The sequence below is a fragment of the Zootoca vivipara genome, chromosome 11 (genome assembly GCF_963506605.1).
Source record: "Zootoca vivipara chromosome 11, rZooViv1.1, whole genome shotgun sequence".
NCBI lineage: Eukaryota > Metazoa > Chordata > Lepidosauria > Squamata > Lacertidae > Zootoca > Zootoca vivipara.
This window is the reverse complement of record NC_083286.1, coordinates 1,076,346-1,101,324: the sequence shown is the minus strand read 5'-3', so window position 1 is coordinate 1,101,324 and position 24,979 is coordinate 1,076,346. Positions and strand designations below refer to the sequence as shown.

At 43.7% G+C, this 24,979-nt stretch overlaps 1 protein-coding gene and 1 long non-coding RNA gene across 3 annotated transcripts in view; one reads left to right on the top strand and one right to left on the bottom strand.

The window, feature by feature from the left end:
- Positions 1–1,865: 1,865 nt before the first annotated feature.
- LOC132592794 (uncharacterized) lies at positions 1,866–5,818 on the bottom strand. The gene is made up of 2 exons (XR_009558304.1): positions 5,161–5,818; positions 1,866–4,796 (listed from the first exon to the last, which is right to left on the bottom strand). It is a non-coding gene; the product is annotated as an uncharacterized LOC132592794 (long non-coding RNA).
- A 191-nt stretch (positions 5,819–6,009) lies between these two features.
- The window catches only part of PIP5K1B (phosphatidylinositol-4-phosphate 5-kinase type 1 beta), an 80,163-nt gene continuing 61,193 nt past the window's right edge, over positions 6,010–24,979 (top strand). The window contains exons 1-2 of one of the 2 annotated variants that reach the window (XM_035099695.2): positions 6,010–6,355; positions 24,312–24,393. The gene's annotated coding sequence lies outside the window, so the exon portion shown is untranslated. Of the gene's footprint in view, positions 6,356–6,375; positions 10,614–24,311; positions 24,394–24,979 lie in introns of those variants that run through there. The other variant, XM_035099696.2, reaches the window with a different exon arrangement.

The window sequence follows — 24,979 nt, the reverse complement described above, 5'->3', positions numbered from 1 at the left end:
TCGGGTTCACAATCCAAAAACTTTTTTCCTTTTTCGGCTTGAGGATATTTAATGCGCCTCCTAATTAGCCAATAGGAAGAGATCGACTTCCGTTTTTTAAAAAATCTCTCCTATTTTCGAGATTAATTTTTTTTTAAAGTCCAAATGTAAATTTCACTTACTTTGTATAAGTCTCTTATTTTTTTTTTTGGAAGAATCCGCCGCTTGCCGGGTGAGGACTCGGAGCTTCGCCTCTTGGAGGTAAAATGGATCCCAAAATGGCTCCCGCGACTCCACTCCGCTGGCTCTCGATCGCTCTACTGAGCTCTCGGGCAGCGGAGGATTCGCGGAACGGAGCAGCTGCTGGGTCGTGAGTCACCGGGATGCTCTTCCCGGTGCTTTTGTGGGGAGTCCGCTCGCTCTGTGGGCTTCCCCCCTCTCCGAGAGGCCAGGGACTTCGGAACACGAAGTCCCTGCGTCCTCCTTCCTCGGCGCGACGGACCGGAAGCCATGGCATGTTTATTTGTCATTGGGCTGGTTTTGATGGAAGTGACCCTTTTGCTTTGTACTTCTGCATAGCTCAGGATTCAACCGAGAATGCTGATACGCCCTTTTATTTTTAAGCTGCCCTGTTTGGGCTCCAATCTTGTCAGCAGCACTCAACCACCTGTATCACCATGAGGAAATTATTTGAAGCTTCTTATTTTGGTCTGACTTCTGATTCAGGGTTTTGGGGAAACAGCTGATACTGGAAAGAGGAGCCAACACTTCCCCTTCCCCACCCCACCCAAAAGTTGCTTGTCTCACACATCTAAGCCACTGGAACTTATTTGCCCATAAGCACTAAACTGGTCTAAGACCTATTGGAATGAAGCTACCTTAAGTGGCATATGGGGGTCCAGGCCGCAGGTGGGGGGAGGCTGGGGAGCTGGGGGGGGAACCACAAATAAGTAGATGGTTCAGTCTTAAGGGAGATGGGTGGGCTTGGTGGCATTTACACTTCTTCCAACTAGAATACTTCTAGAGTTAGAAACTATTAGGAATGGTCGGGAATTTTGACTACCAATCAGAAAAGGCAAAGGCTCCAGACAGTGCCCAGATAGATCTTTTAAAGGACTCTTGCCGGCCACCATTTGCAACTGGAATCTCATTCCAGTTGCTTCCATAGGTCCTGTTCATTTTATTTTATTGCTATGGCTAGTGGCTAATGCAAATGCGAATGCAGTTTCTATGTATGTGTAGGTCCTGCTCATCTGCAGGGAGACCTGGGAACACTTCATAGCTTTCAAGAGCGGCATGGGAACCACGTGGCCATCATTTCATCCTGTGCTGCTGCTGTAGCATTTGAAGGGTCCTTCCCATGCAATCACCATCCCAAAGGGCATAAAGAGGGAAGGGTGACATTCGCTGTTCTCTTCCCCTTGCCGCCCCTCGACATTCTGCTCTGGAAGGTTAGGGAACCTTCTGGAACAGCTTAGGAAGTGGCACAGGGGGTTGCAAGGGGAATAGGAGGTCAGCAGAAAGTGCTGCCTCACTTCTGCACTCTAGCTGGATCCCAGTTTCTCCCACGAGCAGAAGGAGCACCTCCATTCATGGGGGGTTAGTTAGGATCCAACCGATTACCTGAAATTAACAAATGTGCAGGTATTCAAATCAAAGATGAAGTCTTCAAGCAGAAATAATTCACCATACTCACCTCTTCACACACACGCACACCCCTTTCTGCAAGGGGAGAGCAGCCCAAGGTCACCCAGTGAGCTCTGTGAACAAGCTAGGAAACTGAGGGCCTAAAAACAGGAGGGCCTAAGGTTTTGGGGTCAAATTCCCTTATACTGAGCCTCTCAGGGCCTACATGCCAGAAGTGGCTGGAGCCAGAGGCAAGTTGGTAAAGCAAAAAGTGGCACGTTTATTCTGTACCATACAAAAGTTTGTAATTAACACAGAAATCAGAGCTTACCAGTTAAAGTCCAGAGATGACGAGAATCGTCTTTATATATATTCCTAGAATAAGCAAGAGTGTTAAAAGCAGTTTTTGTTATAGTCCACATGACATTCTTTCTGAAGAAGTCCCATCAAAGTAAGTGGCTCTGCTCCAGAGAAAGTAGGCTACTGATTGCAGCCATAGCTTTCCTGGCTAAATTTTCAAACAGCCTTTGTAGTCTAACGGAATGACAGACATACTGGCATGTGCCTCAGCATCTTAAAATACGGCTGTTGTTTTCTAAGGACGAATGTAACAAGAGACTTGCATTGATTAGAAAACAGTGTAGAGAACTGGAGAGAAAGTAGGAGCTGACCTGTAAAGTTGTATGTTTTGCTTGTGTAGTGTTAGATTTACACTTGTAAAAATGCACAGCAGAAAAGTGGTCCATTGATTTCTACTAAGGAGGGGTCAAACTGGGTAAAACAAGGACATCAACTATTAAACCTAAGCCAGAAAGAACAATTTGTATTCAGTCTTGAACTTCCAGTGACATTTATCTTTAATTGTTTTGCCTCAGCTCTGTGACAGCAAGTACAAAGTCTAATTATGATAAGAAGCACAACCCTATTGAGTAGAGCTTATTATGCCTACTAGAGTCTGATCACTATTAGTAATTACTAAACAACTCACCCTTGTGAAAGCTGTTTTTGTGCAAGCTTCATGGGCTGTCTCAAGGAGTAGACAAGGTATTTAAGTCCAAACACATACTTAAGTTAGTAAGAACCTGCTGTTTCATTGCTTTTGGATATTATTAGTCCAGAAAACAAGAGCAGGAATTGGCAAGTATGACATAAGAATGCTCTGTTTATAGTTAGTGCTACAATAAAGTCATACCTGCTACAGTATTCCTATTTCTTAATATATCACTCCAAAGCAAGAAATCACTGAAAACATGGTCCATAGGGATCTTTTGAGTGCAGGTTTTGGTTTGGTTTGGTTGACACAAATTGCCAAGTGTGGCACAAGGAGGACCAGTTTGGATCAGGATTCCAGTGTGGGGGACTTTAACTCTTTGTCCCCTGCTCAGTCCAGATAAAGGACCCTCTTCCTGCAATTTAGATGTGGTGTGTGTGTGTGTGTGTGTGCTGAAGCTCCCACTGAAGCAAATGGGTATTGTTTTTCCAAACTGCAGGTTCAAGGCCTCTAACCTGGATTGGGCCCACAGCAAGGGTTAAGAGTTAAAACCCACCTGCTCAATGCTGGTGTCGTGATCCAGATGTGCCCTCCAATCCCAGTGCTGACAGTGTGTGCAATAACTGCACTTACCGAATAGATAAGTCATTTGGCCCTTAGCTGGGCCGTCCTTTGCAGCTGTCCGGCTCTAGTCGCTTTAATACCACTCCTATACGATACTTCATCTTCTTGTTCCTCTTGATCTTTGTGATCCGTCAAAACTGATGGTATTTTATTGCTCCCTGCAATGTTGCAGAAAATATATCTCCCCTTTTTGGTGTGTAAAAGATCCACAAGCAATTGGAATTGTCCTTCAAGATCCATGTAGATTTTGCATTCCACTGTAACGTTTCTCACATATATGCACACATTAGAAGGGGCCATACACTCCCCTCTAGAACTGGAGCAGGGCAGAGCGAGGGGACAGTTGTGCTGAGCAGAGTTCTGTAGCATGATAAAGTTTAGTAGCTTTCTGAAATATGGGCGAAAGAGAAAACGGTACTGTTTTGGAACGAATCCATGTCAGACCAGCTGTCCAGCCACATTTTGTTTCACTTTCAATCCCACTGCTGCCATATGTAGGCTATTAATTTTATACTCTACCTTCTAATGCAATGGCAATACCCAGGGTGGCTTATAAAAAGTTAGGATTACAATAAATAAATTAACAAACAAAAATTAGCCTTTAAAACATGATTTATTCTTTTTCTTGCAATTTCAACTTCTTGTAAACCACTTTAAGTATTTTCTAGGGCGAGGTCTGACTTATCCAACTGAGAAAGTAATAGGGTTGAAAGTGAAACTATGGAAATGGAGAGTTGGTCTGGCAACGCCCCCTTCCAAAACATCCACAACAGACCCAGCCATGGGCATAGCGGGGGGGGGGGATCTGCCCCCCTAAATCAAGTAAATCCATAAAAATACTTAACTAACTGAGGTTCTGCCCTCCCCCCCCAAAATCCTGGCTATGCCTATGAACCCAAGTGCTGCAGATAAAAACATATCACACAGAAGAACAGCCCATTTAACAAACAAACAAACAAACAAACTTCAGGTCTAGTTACAGGTAGGTAGCCGTGTTGGTCTGATGTAGTCGAAACAAAAAATTAAAAAAAATTCCTTCCAGTAGCACCTTAAGAGACCAACTAAGATTGTCATTGGTATGAGCTTTTGGTATCTGAAGAAGTGTGCATGCACACGAAAGCTCATACCAATGACAAACTTAGTTGGTCTCTAAGGTGCTACTGGAAGGAATTTTTTTAATTTTTTGTTTTAACTTCAGGTCTGTTTTCGTGCAATTCCCTTTAAAAGGTGCTTCTTCTTTCAAAACTGTCAAGCTCCCCGCCCCCAATATCATTCTCTGTGGTACACTAAGCTTGCACTTCCCAGCAGGACCGTACACATGGAGCAAAAACTTATTCCTGCCACAGATGCATATTGGGATCCACCAGAGCAACAATGCTTCCTGCTTTCCAGCCCAGAGCTCAATACGTATAAATATGCATAATTCTTATACACCTCCATAACTTCAGTGAGCCCAGATGTCTGTCTTCTAAAGTGGGGGCAGGGCTTCTTGAGATGGCATTTAGAGAAGTGTCCATCTTCCATGATTGCTGTAGCAGCATTTTAAGGAGTTCAGCTCATCCAGTTGGGATAATGGCTGGGAAAAGATACAAGGAGAAACTTTGGGCTAGAAGTTCACACGCAACTGGCGTACTGTTTATGCAAAAAGCACACACAGGGAGCAGATTACAGACAGGGGCGTAGGGAGGCGGGTGCGGGGTGTGTGTGGTCCACCCCTGATGTCATCCCTGAGGGGGTGACAAAATGGCACACCGTGGGGGCCTGGCCTGCAGCTCTCCTGGGAGTGATGAGGTGGCTTGGGGCCCCGCGCTGCCCAAAATGACAGCGTGGGGCTTGCATCCACCAGGCAGACTCTGGGGGAACCTCGCTCTGCCCCCACCGCTCTGGGTGCCAGAGCAGCCACCTGCGCCCAGCATTACAAAAGAATGGGGTCCCGCCACCTCCTTGCATGAACACCAGTAAGGGAAGGGTCAGTGCAGCCTCAGGGGCTTCTTTCACAGGCAGCAGCTCACAGCTTCCATCGCTCTAGGCAGAACTTGGAGAAACTCTCTGAACCCTCATCTGCCAGCTGGTGTAGAAAACAACATGCCGACTCTGCTCTAAGGCAGCTCCAGGGCAGGGCAGGGGGGATCTTCAGACCAATGGCCGCCTGTGCAGGATGGTTCCGTCTGTCTGTCTGGATAGGCAGCCCTGCGGTGCAGTGGTTAGCGCGCCTGAGAGAGCAGGGTTCGAATCCCACTTGGCGGAGCGGGCAGTCCTGGGCCAGGTCGCTGCCTCTCGGCTTCACCTGCTGCCGCGGCCGCCTCAGGCCTTTTCCAGGCGCTCCAGGACGGAAGTCCGCGGCGGTCCGGCCAATTCCCCTTGGCGAGCGCCGAGTCCTCCTGCGGGGCTTCAGGGATGGGCGGCCTGGAAGGCAAGCGAAACCTCCGCGAAAGGGAGCCAGCCAGAAGCGGAGCCCGCCGGCCTCTCGCGGCTCCACCAAGGGGGCTGCCGAGAGGGAGGAGGGGAGGGAGGGAGAGAAAGCGGCGGGGGGGGGAGCCGTCAGGCCTGGGGCGCCTCTGCCCGACCACTCGCCCTCCGCGGGCCCGGAGGGAGGGAGGGAGGGAGGGACGAAGGGGCGACTGAAGGAAGGAGGGAGGGAGGGAGGAAGGAGGAAGGAAGGAAGGGGGAAAGCCGGGCGGGCCAGAGAGGGAGGGGCGGGCGGAGGGGCCCGAGCCGGCAGGCTGCCTAGTTTGCCTTCTTCTGGCGGGGACTCTCCCGGCAGCAGAGCGGAGGAGGGAGGGAGGGAGGGAGGGAGGGCAGCCCCGCTCGGGACTTGGCCGCCAGAGGAGGAGGAGGAGGAGGAGGAGGACGCGGCTGCCCGGCTGCCGCCGCCCCTTTTCGAAGAAAAAGGCAGAGCGAGAGGGAGCCGCCGTTGCCGGGGACCAAGCGGCGCAGAGGCGCGACGGACGACCAGGCAGCCGTGCAGACGCGCCGAGAGAGAGAGAGGGAAGGAAGGAAGGAAGGAGGGAGAGAGGGAGGCCCTTGCGCCGCCGCCGCAATTCAGTCCTGCCTCCGCTGCTGCTTCTCGGCCGGCGTCGGCTTCGGGCGGGCGAACTGCGTCGCCTGCGGCAAGGAAGCGCGAAGCGGCGGAAGGTGGGTGCGCAGGCGGAGAGACCCCCGGGCGGAGAGACACGCGGCTCCCGGGCTTCCCTCTCCCTCTCGGGGGTGGGGTGGCCATGCTGCCGCGTGTCGGGGGACGGGACGGGACCCGAGAGGGCTGGGCGCCCCGAGGAGCCTCCTCGGCGAGCGGGGTGGGGGCCTGGCGCTGCGTTGCGGCAGATGGCAGCGAGCGGGGGCCTCTTCCTCGGGTTCGCTTTCCTGCTTTTGAATCCGGATTGAACAGGTGGAGCGGGGCGGCGCGGCTTCGGCTTCTCTCGGGCTTTTCCTTGGACGAGGCGAACGAAGCCTTGCCGCCCCTCCTGGCCTCCATGGCGGGGGGCGATGGCTGGACGGGGGCGGGGCTGGACATCTTGGAGAGTCTTCTCAGTTTCAGAAGAAGGCAGTGACGCTTCCCCCCCCCCACTTCCTGCTCCCATGGGACGGTCCTGCGGGGGCGGGGGCTGATTCCCGGGGGGGGGGAGTGATATGTCAGACACGGAAACCGGTGCCCTGGAACAGTCCTGGCCACACTTTCCCTCGCCACACTTTGTGCTCCAGCAACAAACAAACACACACACACACACACACCGCTTCCTGCGGAGTCTGCAGGTGCCCTTTGCAGGCAAGGAGCACAGCAGGTGGTTTGGGTTCCCTGCAAGCATCAAGGCATTTAATAAGTACCTCCCTCCCCCCCCCCATCTGAAACATTGTGCTGTGGAGAAGAGCTCCAAGCTAGGCCAGGCCAGGGATGCTTCAGCCTGTAAAAAGGACACCCCCCCAAAGGCAACAGAAGACTGGCTGTGTATTTGCTCCCACTTCCCAGTAAAATTATGTATTACTAAAATGTTACCTTTTTGAATCCATTTGCTGTGCTCTTCAGGGTAACTTGTAAACAAGTGTCATTGCTTTCAAAGGAATGTTTAGGATAGGGCACTTAGGGTGTCAGAGGATTTGAATTAATGTGCAAATGTGCTATTGTAAGTTAAAGATCACCTGCTGCTTCATGTCATTGTTTGTGCATAAAATGAAGACCAAAGACCAGCCTTTACAGCATTTCTTAATATACTATTTTGCAGCGCTGAACTGAATCTGTTCCTCTAAATATTAAAGATAAGGTGGGGAGGGGGAAAATCTATGATTTTCCAGATAAAATAGGTACCAAATTCTATCACCAACCAATTTATGATGTTCCTATGTGCATCTTTTATGGATTTGGGGCAGGGATACCGTTAGTTTCAGACTATGCTTTGGTATATGAAGAAGTAATGAAGCAGTTATATAGATATGCTTTAAAAATGCTTAATTTGCTGCATAGTGACCTTCAACAAAGGTTTCTGGTCGATATATGAAGTTTGGCTTGCATTATTGCGATTTGCTTTAAATAGCATTGCTTCCTGGAACCAAAAGGTGTTGCTGTGCTTCAGTGCAGGGCTTGGTTTTCTATTTCAGTATATGCAAAATACACTTTTGTGTATTTTGCTTATCTTTGTTTATTCTCTCACCCTCCCAAAAGTACCATTGCATTAGGTCACCTGAAGTAAATGTCACTAGCAGCTAGCTCATATTACCTATTTAAAAAATGGGTGCGGTTCCTACTCAAGAGAACTTAAAATATTCACAGGCTATATGAGAGAACTTTTATGCGTAAAACGTGAAGTCATTCATTCAAAATGTATATACAAGTAGCTAGATAACATGAAGTCACCCATGACTTCTACCAGTTTGACCCTCTTTCTTTCATGTAGCCCTAATACTTGCAGGCCTGGGTTGGAGTGGGAGACTTTACCAAGCACCATAAGCGGTCTTGTCTGCACCCACTCACTTGACAACAGTCATTTATGTCTGTCTGATAGACAGAGACACTTCCCTTCCCCCTTTCCAATGATAAATTGAATGGCCTTAGTAACTGTCTCTCAATCTGTTGTTTAGTCGTTTAGTCGTGTCCGACTCTTCGTGACCCCATGGACCAGAGCACGCCAGGCACTCCTGTCTTCTGCCTCCTGCAGTTTGGTCAGACTCATGTTGGTGGCTTCAAGAACACTGTCCAACCATCTTATCCTCTGCCGTCCCCTTCTGCTTGTGCCCTCAATCTTTCCCAGCATCAGGGTCTTTTCCAGGGAGTCTTCTCTTCTCATGAGGTGGCCAAAGTATTGGAGCCTCAGCTTCACGATCTGTCCTTCCACTGAGCACTCAGGGCTGATTTCCTTCAGGATGGATAAGTTTGATCTTCTTGCAGTCCATGGGACTCTCAAGTCTCCTCCAGCACCATAATTCAAAAGCATCAATTCTTCGGCCTTCTCGGTAGTGGCGCCCGCCCTGTGGAACGCGCTCCCATCTGATGTCAAAGAGAACAACATCTACCAGACTTTTAGAAGACATCTGAAGGCAGCCCTGTTTAGGGAGGCTTTTAATGTTTTAATGATTACTGTATTTTATTTTTCTGTTGGAAGCTGCCTAGAGTGGCTGGGGAAACCCAGCCAGATGGGCGGGGTATAAATAATAAATTATTATTATTATGATTATGATTATTATGATTATGATTATTATTATTATTATTTGGCGGCCAGCCTTCTTTATGGTCCAGCTCTCACTTCCATACATCACTACTGGGAAAACCATAGCTTTAACTATACGGACCTTTGTCAGCAAGGTGATGTCTCTGCTTTTTAAGATGCTGTCTAGGTTTGTCATTGCTTTTCTCCCAAGAAGCAGGCGTCTTTTAATTTCGTGACTGCTGTCACCATCTGCAGTGATCATGGAACCCAAGAAAGTATAATCTCTCACTGCCTCCATTTCTTCCCCTTCTATTTGCCAGGAGGTGATGGGACCAGTGGCCATGATCTTGTTTTTTTTTTATGTTGAGCTTCAGACCATATTTTGTGCTCTCCTCTTTCACCCTCATTAAAAGGTTCTTTAATTCCTCCTCACTTTCTGTCATCAAGGTTGTGTCATCAGCATATCTGAGGTTGTTGATATTTCATCCGGCAATCTTAATTCCCGTTTGGGATTCCAGAATGAGCCATTTCTCAGTTGTTGATTTAAAAGAGCCCACAGATTTCTTCACATTGTTCTCTCCCACCACATAATCATAATAAAATCATAATAAAAGAACTTCATGTATGAAGTCTTTGGAATTTAGATTTACCCCCATGTAAACCATGTATTTTTACAAAGCAAGCAAACAAAGCTTCAATTAATACTATTTCTCCAAAAACAGTTCTATGAGACAAAATTAGTCCAATTCCATTTAACCATTTTATTAAAAATAACAACCAAAAAGCAATTATGAAGATATTTGCCTGTAAAACAAGAATTTTTTTTAGTGAGGCAGCAGCTTATCACATAGTCAAGTGTCTCACATGGTATAGATCCAGTGGTGTTTTTGTTTTTCTAGAAAAAGGTGCTGGAGCTTACCATGAACTTTTCTTAGGATGACAATGGTGCCTACCTGAGAGGGGCCAGAGCTGAGCTCCAGTGAGCTCTGACTGAAAAAAAGCCCTGTGTATATATATCTTTTAGTGAGACAGAAGCTACTGTCCTCCTTAAAAATAGAAGCACTATAAAATGCTTCTTATAGTGCTTCTTAACGAGCAATTATGTATTGTGCTTAAATATCACCTTATAACAGAAACACGCCATTCACTATGCAAATCTTCATGCTGCTGCTTACATCGCACAATCCATTGTCAACAGCCCAAAGCCCAATACAGCGGTTTGTGTGTTTGTGTCAGACTCTCAGGTTGCACATCTAAATCTTGAATCAGCACAACATGCTTGAATCAGCAAGGCCATATGAGACCCAGCCCATCCCTCCTTTAGGACCAGCCCAGCAGACTAACCAACTGTTACTTGTAAGTCACAGTTCTCAGCTTAAACATCTCTAGTGCTTCCTTAACAACCTGCTGCCAATCCTATCATAAAACTTGGGAGGTAGACCTGTTCTTTCTTGCAGAAAAGCACTAAGCTGAAATGGCTGCAGCCGCAGGAGTGATCCATGGATCAGGTCTACCTCCCAAGTTTTATGAAGAGAATTGCAAGTATGTTGATCCATGTGTATTTTCACTGTCTTATTTGGTTTATTTTTCTTTTATTTACACCTGCCCTTCCTTGTCTGCTTTTTACATAATGTAGACAAAATCAATAGAAAATTAGAGGCCAGGGATGCCATGAGTCAAAAAGTGTCAGTTAATCCACTTGCGGAGTCTGGCAGGTAATAGGAAGATTAACCCAGAGTGTTTTGCGGTTCTTGTGGGTAAGTTGTGGCTACTTTAAAACATGTGAAATTGTTACATATACGTTCTTATTTTTTGATGATGATTTATTGTTAATCACATTGAGATGAGTGATTCATAAGTGGAGTAAAATAAAAATGCTATGCAAAAATAATCAGTTATTTATTAATAGGATCACAGAATTGTAGAGTTGGAAGGGCTTCCAAGGGTCATCTAGTCCAACCCCCTGCAATGCAGAAATAATTACTTGCCTTGTAACACAGTGGGCATGACACTTACGTGTAATTTACTTACATGATTGTGACTGTAGGTGCACAGCCCCTAAATAAATAAATGGGGGAGTGGGACCTGCTGTGCAAAGAGCTTTCCAAGCCTTCTGCCTTCCTTACTGAGCTCTGGGGAGGCCGCATGAAGGCCCTGGGGTGCTCCTGGAGCCCTCGGGTGTCCCTGCAGAGGTGCTGCATGGGGGGTTCCTGGCTTTACATGATTTGGGGTGGACTCCCAGAACCGAACCCTCACATAAGTGGTTGGACTCACTGTATATTGTAGGGGCTGAACTTTGAGCTTCTACAAATATCTGTGCTTGTGTGGCAATTGTCTGTCATAAGTGGTTTGTTAAAATCTGGGTGTCATTTTGCAGTGGATAGATTTTAAATATAAAAAGTTCACATTTTAATTGTAAGACTTTCTAGGTAGCATTTGAGTTGCATGGCATTGTTCCAGTTAGGAAGTCTTGCTATCTACAGTGTGAACTGTACCCAGTGAATGAAACAAATCTTACTACAAACAATATCTAATTGTTTAATTGAAATAGTCAGTTGACTTCACCCTAGGCAGTTCTCCCTTAAATTTGTAGTGTTGATACCTTCAGTGGTGCTTTATGGTAGAAGCAGCTATTGCAGAGTCCTGCAGGAGTATAAATCTTCTTCTACAGTACTACCAATTTTAACAAGTTTGAATTGAGAGCTTTGCTAGTGACAATTTTCATTAGATATTAAATACATGTGGGAATTGTACGCTGTGCTCTTTATGTTGCTGTTCTATAACTTGTTTCTGGCAAAGCTATAACTAGTGTTTCTAGATCATGTTTGCAGATACCAGGACAGTGAATGATGGAAGTATTTTTACTGTTTGTAGTTTCATGAAAATACTGACATAAAAGCAAGTCACCTTGTGATTTTTTTAAAAATACTGGATTTTATTAAGAATGAGAAAGTTGTTTCGGTACACTTGAACAGAATGAATTCATCAGCTAAATATTGAATAGAGTTTCCTATTTTTTCAGATCCCCTTCCTTCTCTACATCCCAACACCATTTCTAAGACTAAAAATTTATTTCTTCCTTTCCTCTTTAAATGGCAGGCATGTCCCATGCCATCTTTGGCCATTTTCTTAGCTTTACAAAAATCAGGCATTCAGGCCCATCAGCACCAATCCTGGCAGGCAAAACTTGCCCAACTGGTTTGACCCATTCTAGCAATCTCTCTTTACAACCAGGTTTACAGGATTGTAGGGGGAGGATCCTTGAGAGATAATGCAGTATGTTGAACCTTGGCAGAAAAAACCTTATCTGAAAAAGCCTTGTTGCCTTGCTGATTATGCGCTGTCCTCTTGCTGTAGCCAGGGAATTAAGAACTTGAAAATGTGCTAAATGTGTATCACTTGTTTATCATTAAGCTAAACATAGCTTGTCCGTTCATATAAATTGTTTTCAGCAATGAGGGCAGGTGCGGAGTAAAACCATAGCTGCCAAGTTCTCCCTTTTTTTAATGGAAATTACCTTATGCTGAATAGGCTTCCTCGTGAGAAAAGGGAAAACTTGGCAGCTATGGTAAAACCTTGCTGTTTTCACCATTTGTAAGATAAGACAGAAGCTGGGTGGTCCCTCTGAGCATTGCTGTTTGAAAATAATCAGCACAGCTAATATTTTACTCAAGCAAGCCCCAAAAAGAAGATTATTCTTTTACAAAATCGTTTTGTTTTCAGTAACTGCTTGTTCTCAGGGAATTGTATGCAGAATTGCAGCTTAAATAAAGTTACTTAATGTTACATAGGGTAGTGCTGTGGTCTAAACCACGGAGCCTAGGGCCTGCTGATCAGAAGGTCGGCGGTTCGAATCCCCGCAACAGGGTGAGCCGGTCCCAGCTCCTGCCCACCTAGCAGTTCGAAAGCATGTCAAAGTGCAAGTAGATAAACGGGAAGGTAAACGGCGTTTCTGTGCGCTGCTCTGGTTCGCTAAAAGTGGCTTAGTCATGCTGGCCACATGACCTGGAAGCTGGCTGCAGACAAATGCTGGCTGCCTCGGCCTATAGAGCGAGATGAGCGCCGCAACCCCAAAGTTGTCTGCCATTGGACCTAATGGTCAGGGGTACCTTTACCTTTACATTGATTAACTTGTGGAAGATTACTAATTACAGAGAATGTCTTATGTGACAACTACTTAAATGTTTTATATCATGTAGAAATTAAAATTCTACCCCAGTTTCAGTCATATTTATTAGAAATAGTAAAACAAGCAAAATATTATTATCATTCATCAGCAAATTAGGTATACTGTACAGTACAGTGAAATGTATGTACATGGGTTATTAGTTAATTTATCTAAGTACTGTATCTTGCATGCTTTAAGTGAGCATAAATAAATGCAAAACAGCATGAGGCACAAGTTACCTATAACCAGACTTCAAATGTATCATTATTTCAACAGTTTTTCTCTAAGATTATTTTAGCACTAGCTGTAGGTTGTCAGTGAACAGATATTAGAAAACAATTGTCCCTTATTAGACTAAACTCTTTATTGAATTGTTATATCTTCCCTTTTACAATTGTGAAGATGGCTTAGTTTGCATCTAACACTAAAACATGGTTTATTTGAATGATGGTTTGTTTGTTTGTTTGATTGATTGTATGAAACCCTGCCCAACAGTTCAACTATGGTTTGTTTACTGCCAAAAAACCACAATCTGAAGCCATGATTGTGGTTTACGAACCTTGATCCTTGACCTGGTTTTAACAGTGACTTGGCACCCTTCCTTAACCATATTGTCTTCAGCCAGCTGTTGAGCATTTGAACACCCTTTGGTAGTTTTTAAAAATCACCCAACTGAATGGTCTCCATGACTTTGGGAAGACAAACTGCTCTTCGTCCTATGCTGAAAGCTTTAATGAAATCTCCAGGTGCTTACTTGGTTCTCTACTGCATTTGTAGAACGTGAGCCAGAATGGTTCCTGTGGGCATATTCTAGATGCAGATAGGAACCATTCTGATTGCAGCCGCTGCTTGCACTCGCCGCTCAGCAGATCTATGAGGAAGCTGTGCCATTAATGCATATCACCATCATGTGAAAAGCAAACAGAAGAAATGACATCAGAGCTGCCTCGTGCTGTGCTAAATTGTACCTGATTAAATAAGGGTGAATTTTTCCATTGCTAATCTAGGCAAATTCAGAAGCATCTACCTGGATTAATAGCATGCTTCCATTTTCAGCAGCAGAAGGCTAAATATCCAAAGCTGGTGTTAGCAGGTGTAGGAGGTCCCACTGCTGGAGAATTTCCTTACTGTGTTTAATCTAAGTCACCTATCCTGCAGGATGCAAGCATGTTTCCATTGGTGATATTGTAATTACCCTCACATTGAAAGAATAGTGGGGAGAAGGGCAGGTTTTGGTTCACTTTTTTAAGATAAGGAGTGGAAAGTATGCCAGTACGTATCCCATTTGACCCTCAGTGCAGATAAGTAGCTGAATGGACTTTATTCCTCCATAAAAAGGGGACATACAGTGAAAATATTGCTTAAGGATTCCTACTCAGCTCATGTTTCTGGGTATGGACTTCATTAATTTTGGTCCGGCTTTTACAGCCTTGACTAAGTATATTTACTTGGAAATATGTAATGAATTCAGTGACACTCATTTTCTAGTAAGACTGCTTAAGGTAGAAGGTTTGCTCTTGTGCAAGATATTATAGACCACCTTAACACATTCAGAAGATAAGCATGAATAAACAGGTTTGTTCTGGTTGGTGCTGTTGGAGTTTCAGAGATATCGGTAACTGAAGGGAGAACCCATTGTAATTCTCAGATTGAAAACTTTACTGCTATCTTTCTGTCTAGAGTCTCAAATAACATTTTCAATGAATTTGTGGAAATTCCCAGAACAGAATAGAGTTGCTTGTTCCCTAGTTTAGCTGCTTAAAAGCTACAATCAGATTTTCAGGTTGCACTGTGCCAGTCGCCTACACTGACTAAAACCCCTGTTACAAGTCAAGAACATAACTAAGCCCTTAAAATGCAGCAATGGGCTGCCAAAGATGTAGTCTCTTCTGTTTCCAGGTGCTTGACAAAAAGGCTAGCCTCCTGCTCTTGAAGAGTAGAATGAGGCTAGCTGTCTTTCTGTGACTGCAAGGAACATGCAGGGGTGGAAGGTGTGCTCAGCTCTTTCTGTGCTCCATTGGGTCACTTTGCGACGTCATATGAAGCAAATTTGCACGATAGCTAAAACAGCAGAGTTTTGTTCTTCTGCCACAGTTTAAAAGTCCTGTGTGTTCTTTGTCGTATTCTGAAACATTACGTAGATTAACTTCTGCATCTTGTGCATTTTAGTATCTTCATAATTAACAAAATACAATGGGTGATAGTGGTGCCCTGCGGGTGCAAAGAAAACCCACCTGTGCAACTGCCCCTTCAACGCCCCCTGCACCCCAGTCCTACTGAGCAGATTTTCGGCTATGTTGGGGACTGGGGGGGGGGGAAGGAGAGGAAGTAAAAGCTCTCTTGCTCAGGTGGAGGCTGCATTGTGTGATCAGACACTCAGTCAGGCTATATTGACAAACCTCCTCATGCTGTCAGATTCTAACGAAAATCTTATGCCATGGCAACATTTTTGCTTTTATATGTGTTGTTGTTGTTGTTCTCCCTCTCACTTTTCCTTCTTTTTTCTGTATCACTTTCTTTTAACTGAAATCACCTTAATAAAATATAATTTTTTTAAAAAACCATGGATGTTCTGGCGATTAGTCTTATTTCTTTTAATCCCATGGCTAGAGAGGATCCTGTCTAATTAGCCTTCCCTTCTACAATCACAAATCCTATTATGCCAAGCTCTTTGTAGCAAAATAGTATTCCAAAGTTGGCTGCATCTTTGAAAATATTCAAACAGCCGTACTGATCATACCCATTGTGAAGCAGACATAACAGAAATACAAACATGTTTTATTCTATTAGTCAAAAGGAACTTGGCCAGAGACAGGTCAGAATTGTAGGTGACATAATAGAGGCATTGTGGACCCCCCCCCCCCAATCCCACTGCAGTCAATGAGCATGCACACTGTGAGAAACCATAGCTATACAGAATAACTGCAAGGAGAATTCCACTCATGGAACAGGCTTTCATACTTCCACTGCCCCCCCCCCCCCCCGCTTGCAAAAAGAGCTAAGGGGGTGTTTCTGAAATGCTGTTCCAGTGGCAGGAGCAGGTTGGGGGTTGCAGCTGGAGGCAAGCAGTTGTTTGGATCCTATCTCCAACTCTTAAATGATGATCTAAAACTGAAAGGTTATACAAAGATTAAGGGAATTTTAAGAAACATAAGTCTCACCCTTAAGTGCTCAGAACGTCCTGTTCGTAACAAAGGATCAGGTCTTATTCAATTTAATGTTTTCTTCTTAATTTAGATTTATGGAGGATGCACATCAGTTCTTAGCTTATAACTGTACCTTTGTATATTTTTTTCATTTTGATTTCATGAACACAAACTCATGTATGTGAAGAAAAAAAGGCAATATTTGTATTCAATGTTTACATTTTGCGTAATCTTGTACAGCTCTATATGTACAGAATTGATTCAATATGCATTATTCCCTTCAGTATGTTTTATTTCCATTGGGAGAGGCAACATCCTTTTCAGAGGCTTCTGTATTCAAACGAGTTCTTACTTGGATATAAGAAACACCATTCATTGATCCATAATAAATTGGCCACAGTGTTTTCTGGAAATGGATTGCTTATCAATCCTTTCTGAGAAGTATCAGTCCTCTGCGGATATATATTTGTGTGTGTGTATATATATATATATATATATAAATATATATATCCCTGTGACTGTCCCCACCCTGTGCCAATTCATGACGTATCCCGCCCCTCCCCCCCACCCCTGGCTTATCCCTGTGATTCCCCCCCATCCTGTCCCGACCCATGGCGTATCACATCCCCTCTCCCCCCCCCTGCTCATCCCTGTGACTGGTCCCACTGTGTCCTGACCTATCCCGTCCCCTCCTCCCCCCAGCCCCTATCCAGGCGAGTCAGTACCTCCATTCGGCCTAGTCTCTAAAGGCTTCGGTCTAGTATGTAAACGGGACGGGAGCCGAGGTGCTGTTGAGAGGGAAGGTTTTATAAGTGCAGTACCAGTGTAGCCGCGGCTAGAGGGCGTTGGTTTGCAACCTGGTTCTTTTCCCAGCATGCAGTTTCGTCTCAGTGGTGTGTTTTGAAACACTGGGTTTTTGGGGTTTTACCTAGCGGAGGTGTGACATCTGTCTGAGAAAACTTTCCTATATTCTTCGGACATGTGGATGTGATGCTGTGTCAAAATTTCATCTCAATCGGTCAAGCGGTTTTGGTGAAAAGTGTAAACACACCCACATGCCCAGTTTACATATAGATAGATAGATAGATAGATAGATTAGATTATTGTTTGTTTAAGGCAGGAGTCAGCAACCTTTTTCAGCCATGGGCTGGTCTACCGTCCCTCAGACCATGTGGTGGGCTGGACTATATTTTGGATAAAAAAATTGAACAAATTCCTATGCCCCACAAATAACCCAGAGATGCAATTTAAATAAAAGGACACATTCTACTCATGTAAATCCGTGGGCCGGATTGAGAAGGTGTTTGGGCCGCATCCGGCCCACGGTCCTTAGGTTGGGTACCCCTGGTTTAAGGCATAGGGGTTAGTGTTGGTAGTTGGTATGTTTCAATTTTTGGGTTTTTTATGACTCAGTGTTATAAGGAGGTGGGAAGGGGTTTGAATGTGGTTGTGGGGTGTGTGGGTAGTGTGTTAAGTTTTGTTGCATGGAGTGGGGTGTTTGCGGCGTTTGTGGGGCTCAGTGTATCTCCCGTCGTCTGGCTTTGAGGGGTAATTGCCATTTTGGCGGTTATAGCATGTTGGGGTGTGTGTGTGTGACGTCATTATTTTCCCTGCCCTCGGAGAGGCTGCTTCTGGGTTCTTCTTCCCAGCATGCACTTTTGGCTGAGTGGTGCGTTCTGGAACAGGGAGTTTTGTGGGTTTTACGTGGCCCAGGTGTGACATCTGTCTTAGCAAACTTTCCTATAGCCTTCAGACATTCGCATGTGATGCTGTGTCAAAATTTCACCTCAATCTGTCAAGCAGTTTTGTTGAACATTGGAGAGGAAGGAACATACCCAGTTTACATTCCTATATATATAGATTTATTTCTGAAAATAAATTGATTTTACCAGGTGTAATCAAAATCTAATAAGTTTATTTTAATCTGTTTAATTGTGGTTGCTAGAAGCAAATTTCCAGGGCTGCACAGGCACACAATTTCTATGCAGCAAGGTTGAAGGCACAAAACATCCTTTCCCAGACACTCCCATGTTTATAGATTTTCTACCATGGGTTTGTTTAGTTATCTTTTTAAACAATAGTTTGGTGTGACGTTTCTGTCATGTATATGTGCTAAAGAATGAGGAATAAAAGGAGTGATGAAGTCAATTTGTCTGCTCACACATAGATTACTGGGAATGTGATCTCTAATAATTGGAGATCATGTAGTGAGCATAAATATATTGCAAATCCAACTCAGAGTGATGGCAGTGTTTCCACTGTCACTCTGAATTGGCTTTGTGCGGCATTGTCACTGTCATATTTTGTTCTATGTTGATGATCTAAAGCCAGTTCAGAGGAAAGACAAGAAAATTGCCCTTGCTTGGAACGGGAACATGGCCAGCGTTGGATTATATAGTCTAACAATGTACAGGGGGACCTCAACTTACGAATTTAATCCGTTCCGAATGCACACTCGTGGGTCGAAAACTTCGTAAGTCGAGGAAACAGCATCTAAAAACTCATAAGTCGAGGAAACCGCATCTAGCCGCGAACGGGTTTTCCGTTTGGGTGTTGAAAAAAATCATAAGCGCGCGTAACTGGAATTTTTCTGCTCGTAACTCGAAAACGTCGGATGTCGAGTAGCTCGTAAGTTGAGGTCCCACTGTAGGCACTTGCCAGCATTATGTCAGGCAGGCCATTCTTGATTCTGCATTACTCTCTGATGACCACTTCAGGTACAAATTAAACAAACAAACAAAGTCAGAAGTGGCTTGCACCTTCCGTTGCTACTTCTGGTTATGGATCACTAAAAATAATGCTATATTTAAAATATGCAATAGAGCTATTTTTAAAATATGCAAATACCTAGCTGAATTGACTAATGAAAACCCTATGGTTGATATTTTACTAGGTGACAGCAAAGCCATAATTTTCAAGTTACTTTCTTTTATGTACTTATTTAGCAACTGAAAAGCATAAAGAAGGATATAAAACTTAACAAGGTGCTGAAAATGTTGTGGATCTTTTGTACGGTATATAAATTTCTTCTAGTTAGCAAATGGAATGACATGTGTATGTGCTGATTTGTAGTGATGTTTGCAGCTGTCCTTGTAAAAAAAAAAGCACAATTTTTTTCCCTTCCCCGTTTCATTAACTTATATTCTGACCATATAAATCATAGTATATGATACTCTTGTGATGGGACAGACCTTTCCTTCTCCTTGTGGTAGCAATGCCCAGCCTTTTAAACAAACAGCTTGATCTGCAGAAATAAGCAGGTGTGATTTTTCATAACATGGAGCTAATATAATCATTGCTAATATTTGCAGGTCAGGCTACTGTCAGCTTGCTCTTTGCCTCATTTCATTTTAAGGAGGGGGACGTTTTAACTCCCACAAAACATGGTAAGTGGTGCATTTACAGAAAAATCTCACAGCTCAGTTAAGTGACCTTTACTCCCAGTGTGTGCAAAGGATTGCAGCCTCCATTACTGTGTTGTTTCCAGAAACCTAAATGCTGCGGGTTCTGGATATGGCAGGACTGGTGCTACAGAGGAGAGGAGAATTAATTTTCCATTCAATGAAGATTGGCTGCTTCTTTGGGACAGGGCATTTTTGTTTTCATAGAATCATAGAGTTGGAAGAGACCACAAGGGCCATCCAGTCCAACCCCCTGCCAAGCAGGAAACACCATCAAAGCATTCCTGACAGATGACTGTCAAGCCTCTGCTTAAAGACCTCCAAAGAAGGAGACTCCACCACACTCCTTGGCAGCAAATTCCACTGTCGAACAGCTCTTACAGTCAGGAAGTTCTTCCTAATGTTTAGTGGTACTATTGCTTCCCTTGATCTAGATGCTATACTCCAATTTTGTCTTACCTTTGTTTTGTAGCAAATGATCACTTTTGTCATGTGCTTCGAAGTTCTGTTTGCTTTTTAGTCAGGCTGCTTCTTCATCTTTCCAGAGCTGCCAAAGAGCCACTGGAGTTCTCAGGCGGCTCTGAGGCTGCCAGTTGCCCATTCCTGCCATCAGCCATTCTTGTAATTTCAACATGTATCTGACCTTTCAGAACTCAGTTTGTGTTAGTGATTCTGAACTTGAAGCCTGGAGATACTCAGTTTTATCTTGCTATCCTTTACACATGTCTGTGTAGCTTTGAGAATTATCTAGAGATATTCTGTATGTGAGCTTAAAAAGATATTTGATATTTTAGCACATTTGCCCATCATAGAAATTGAGACTCGCAGACCATTCCCTGGAAAAAATGATTTAGCTGTACTATGCTTTTGAGTTTGTTAATAATAAGTTATAGTTTCCATGACTTTAGTATCATTAAAATTCACTTCAAATAATTTGCATTTCTGCTATGCAATTATTGCTATTGCATAGACCAGATAATGCTATAAGGAAATACTTAAGGGTTTTCTTATTGAACACTGCTATTAAAGCTGTAGCAAGCTCTTCTGGGCACACAGTTGTACTTGAGAAAATGGGATTTGCAGATTTTATACTGCAGAGGCATTTTACTGATTTTAATCAGTACATATTACGTTTTTCATAATTATAACTGGCATTCCTTTGCAATTGATAGTGTTCTCTCTTTTTCAGGTCCTCAAGAGCTTGAGTATTCAAAACTGTGTTTGTTCATTTTGAGATTTGAGGAAATATGAGTTTCACCCCTCATGTGCCATAGATATATAAAGGCCAAGTGGGCCCTTGCTACTTGCATGTGTGACACCAGGAACTGTGCTCTTTCTGGTTTATTAGTAGCCTATTATACCAGAGGGGATCTGAGTGCAGATGGGTGCAGCATCTGAGCAATCAAAACTATTCCTGTAACTCCTGGAATGAATAGAATGCATCCCAAACTTCATGCTGGGACAGTCTTTTCCAGTCGTGCCCTGTTTTTTTTGAGAGAGCCTAACAGGAAAGAGTTTCAATTTAGACCTCTATTAGATGTCAGTCACATTTACTGAACATGAGGCTCTTATTCTGGGCCTCCATGTTTGGGGGAAAACACATTTTTTTCTGGCGTTTCTTTATTCTCAGCTAGACATGTGGTTGGGAGGCAGAGATCAAAAACTCTGACACTCCAGGAGTTTCCCTTTTGTTAGACTCAAAGGAGGGCTGCACCAAAGTGGGAAGAATGGGTGGGTGGGTGGGTGTTTCAGTTGCAGAATCTCTTCCGTAACTGTGCAGGAAAGTGACACACTCACTGGGCGGCAGCAGAAATATTTAAAGAAACTGAGTTAGTAAAAAATGCCTACCAAGCAAATCTTGAACTTGGTTGCCTTGAGGAGGACTGGCTGTCTTCCAGCCCTGCTGGAGAACATACTGATACTTTCCCAAGAATAACAGCATAGTGGGATGCCTAAACTAATTTGCATAAGAACACTTCTGCAACCGGATCCTGCTAAAACTTTGTCCAGGTCTACAGAAGAGATCGAAAGTTTCAGACATGCAAATAGGGGTGGGTTGAATCTATCCATTTCTCTTTCTCTCCATTTCTCACTTTCCCTGTTACTTTTCATTTTAAATTCAGCTGTCTGCATTTCCATACTGGTTTGCGAATTTTTTCTCTCATGAAAATTCATCAGCATTTCAGTTCAAATTTCTCCCAGTGCATCATGGTATGTTAATTTTGACTTGTGTATGCATTTGTATGCATGCATTTTCGTACACATTACTTGGCTGGAGAACTGCATTGCAAAATTTGGAAAAGTGTGAATTTTGAAAGATGGCTGTGTTTTTCAGTATTGTGTTGGAAAGTGTGAATTAGAGAATTTCATATTTAAATGCAAACGGAGCCAAATTTCTCTCCCATCTCAACATGCAAGACAGTTCAATTAACAGAACAATGTTCTTATATGGGTGAGCTTCTTGCATGGTCAATTGTTCTTCAAGTCAGGAGATCACCACATGTCTCCCTAATATTGGCAATTTTACAGGGCAATGTTCATAAAAATGTTGTTGAATAAATTTTCCAGATATATTGAGTACAACCTAGCCTCTCTTTCACATTGCGCATGATTGTTTTGCTCTTATTGGAGGGAAATTTCAAAGCTGCTGATTGTATCTCAGGATAGTGGTGGATTAGTGGGGATTTTTTTGGTGGGTTTTATAAACAAGAATAATGTTATACAAATAAGCATACTAAGTTTTCTCATGTCATTTGTATATCACAAAAATAGCATAATAAATGTGAAAAAATATCTGCAACATACGTTTCATTATTAGCGATCAATGTATAAGTTCTTGGTTCGTGAATTGGTTTAAACAATTAGGAAGAAGAAGAAAAAGATTAGGGGCGAGGAAGAGGGGGAGGTGGAATGGTGAGTGGGGTTGGGTTGGGTGGTTATGCTTCTATTATTCTACTGGGGGGTTGTGTCAGCGTCACTTGTATGGGTTTTCTTACTATTCATCACTTGTTTTATTTCCCTGGTGGTGAGCGGAGTTGGGGGTGGCTTAGGGGGTGGCTGGTTGTCTTTGGTTGGCTGTAGTGAGAATTGTTTTTGTGTGTGAGCAGGGTGTGAGTGTGCATTTTTGAATCAGGCTAGCCAGATTGATCCGTATGCTGTCGGTGGATTCTTCTTGTTGTCTTGTTGGGCTGTGTTTGTGATAAAGGGAACCAAACTGGAGTGAAGGCGCCTTCTATTTGTTTCTGTGTCAGTTTCAGTTATTGGTTAGTTTTTCTAATAAGGCTGCTTCCCATACTATTTGATACCTTTGGTCCATGCTTATTCCTGACAGGCCTCTCCAGTGTCTGGCTATGATGTTTCTGGCTGCTGAGAGTAGGTGGGTTATGAGCTCTTTGTGGTGTGAGTGGGCATTTTTATCTTGGAAGATGTTTAGTTGGGCCAGTTCTGGGGTGACTTCTAATACTTGCTTAGTGATTTGGCATATTTCTTTTATGATTGATGAGTTGGATTTTGGGGCATTCCCACCACATGTGGAGGTATGTGCTTGTGGAGGTGCATCCTCTCCAGCATTTTGGTGAGTTTCCTGGGCGTATTAGCACTAGTTTCCATGGTGTTAGGTTCCAGAGTGAGTTTTTTTCTCTGATAGGAATTAAAGGGAGGTTTGGACCACAGTCTGGTCCACTGGGTGGGGTTAATCTCATAGCCTATGTCATCCTCCCATTGCTTTTTGATTGCATTGAGGGGGTTTGTGAGATTTCGGAGCAGTATTTTGTATATGGTGGATATCATCCCTTTGCTGTGTCCCTCTGTTGTTAGGAGGAGGTTTTCGAAGGTTGTCAAGGGCCTAGTTACTGCTGATTTTACTACTGGGTTGTTTAAGAGGGCATGTAATTGGTAGTGTGTTAGCCAGGGCATTTGGGTGTCCCCTAGTTTGTCTTGTATTTCTTGTGTTGATATAGGTTTGTTATTTTTGTAGAAGTCTGCTAGGTGGCATAAGCCTTTGGCTTGCCAGGTTTTTATCTGGAGGTTTTGAGCTAATGGGTGGAGTGCCAAGGGGGGTGGGGTTGGGGACAGTTTACCTGCTTCTTCTTTCCATGCTTTAAGCATGGTCTTTGTGAACCTTGTGTTATACTTTTCCACATCTTCTTCACCCCTCCCACCAAAACACCTCAGTGTTAACAGTTTCCCAATACTATAGAGTGGAAAGCTTACTACAATTTTGTAACATTTTGGTTGGTCCTAATAAAGGTACTTCCAATTATGGAGTCTTTCATTCAGACCAAAAGAACTACCTTCATTATTATTTGCTACTTGTTCAGCAACCTCCTACTTAAAATAATAATAATAATCAGTTAGTTATTTGCATGGATTTGAATCATTCATGGGAAGCAGAAGTAAAAGGATTGGGCCCCTAGGGAAGAGTTCTAACCCTGTTTATAATCAGGTCCATTCAGCTTGGTTGCCCCTTTCCCAGTCATCTCCTTTCTCTTCAAGACAGGCACAGTATTTTATTTTGTGCGTTTACCACCTTCTGTGAATGTTTTATAATTAGGAGGTCATTGATACCTTGGCATTGTATTTAGGACAAAGGCTGTATTTGAGCATAGAAATGAGGAACCTGCGATTGGCTCACTGTAACTAGGTGTGCACATGTAAGGTATAGTAATATTTATATGGTTAATTGGGCAGCATATAAACTCTGTAAATGAATTAATAAGTAACTGTGTTTTGCTTTAACAGAGTCTTGGAAAAACTGACAGCATCCATGAATGGGCTGGCTACCTCTCTCAAGTCCAGATTATTTGCAACATAGCTAGGAAAGGTAGGTTCCTTACAATAACAGAATTAATTTAACACACTTTATAAGATTGCTTCTTCTGGTGTAGGTGGTAGATTCAGGTGTAGGCTGGAGAAAGCAAAAGAGAGACTTGTGGGGACAGTTTTGAAGTATCCTGCTGCTTTATTTTTGTGTTGATATAGGTTCAGCTCAACATTGGTCTTTTGGGTGTCAAAAATGTTGAAGCAAAACTCTAAAATCAGAAGCATTTATTTCCTGGTAACTTCTATAACAAGAAGATTGTTAAGAGGAACCCTTCTGGATCAGGCAAAAGACCCATCTAGTCCAGAATCCTGTTCTCACAGTGGCCAACCAAGTGTCTATGGGAAGCCCGGAAGCAGGACCCGAGTGCAAGAGCACTCTGCCCCCCAAGACACACACTTGGGAGTCTCAGCAGCTGGTCTTCAGAGGCAGGCTGCCGTCAGTGGTGAAGTTCTTCCACCACCACCCTCTGTTTACTTTGAGGACTAAAACCAAAGCTATGCCCATAAAAGACAAGAGTTACTGGTCCAGTTTGACTGTCACATGAACCCAAAGTAGGCCTCTGTGATGGGGTCTGTCCACCTTGCAG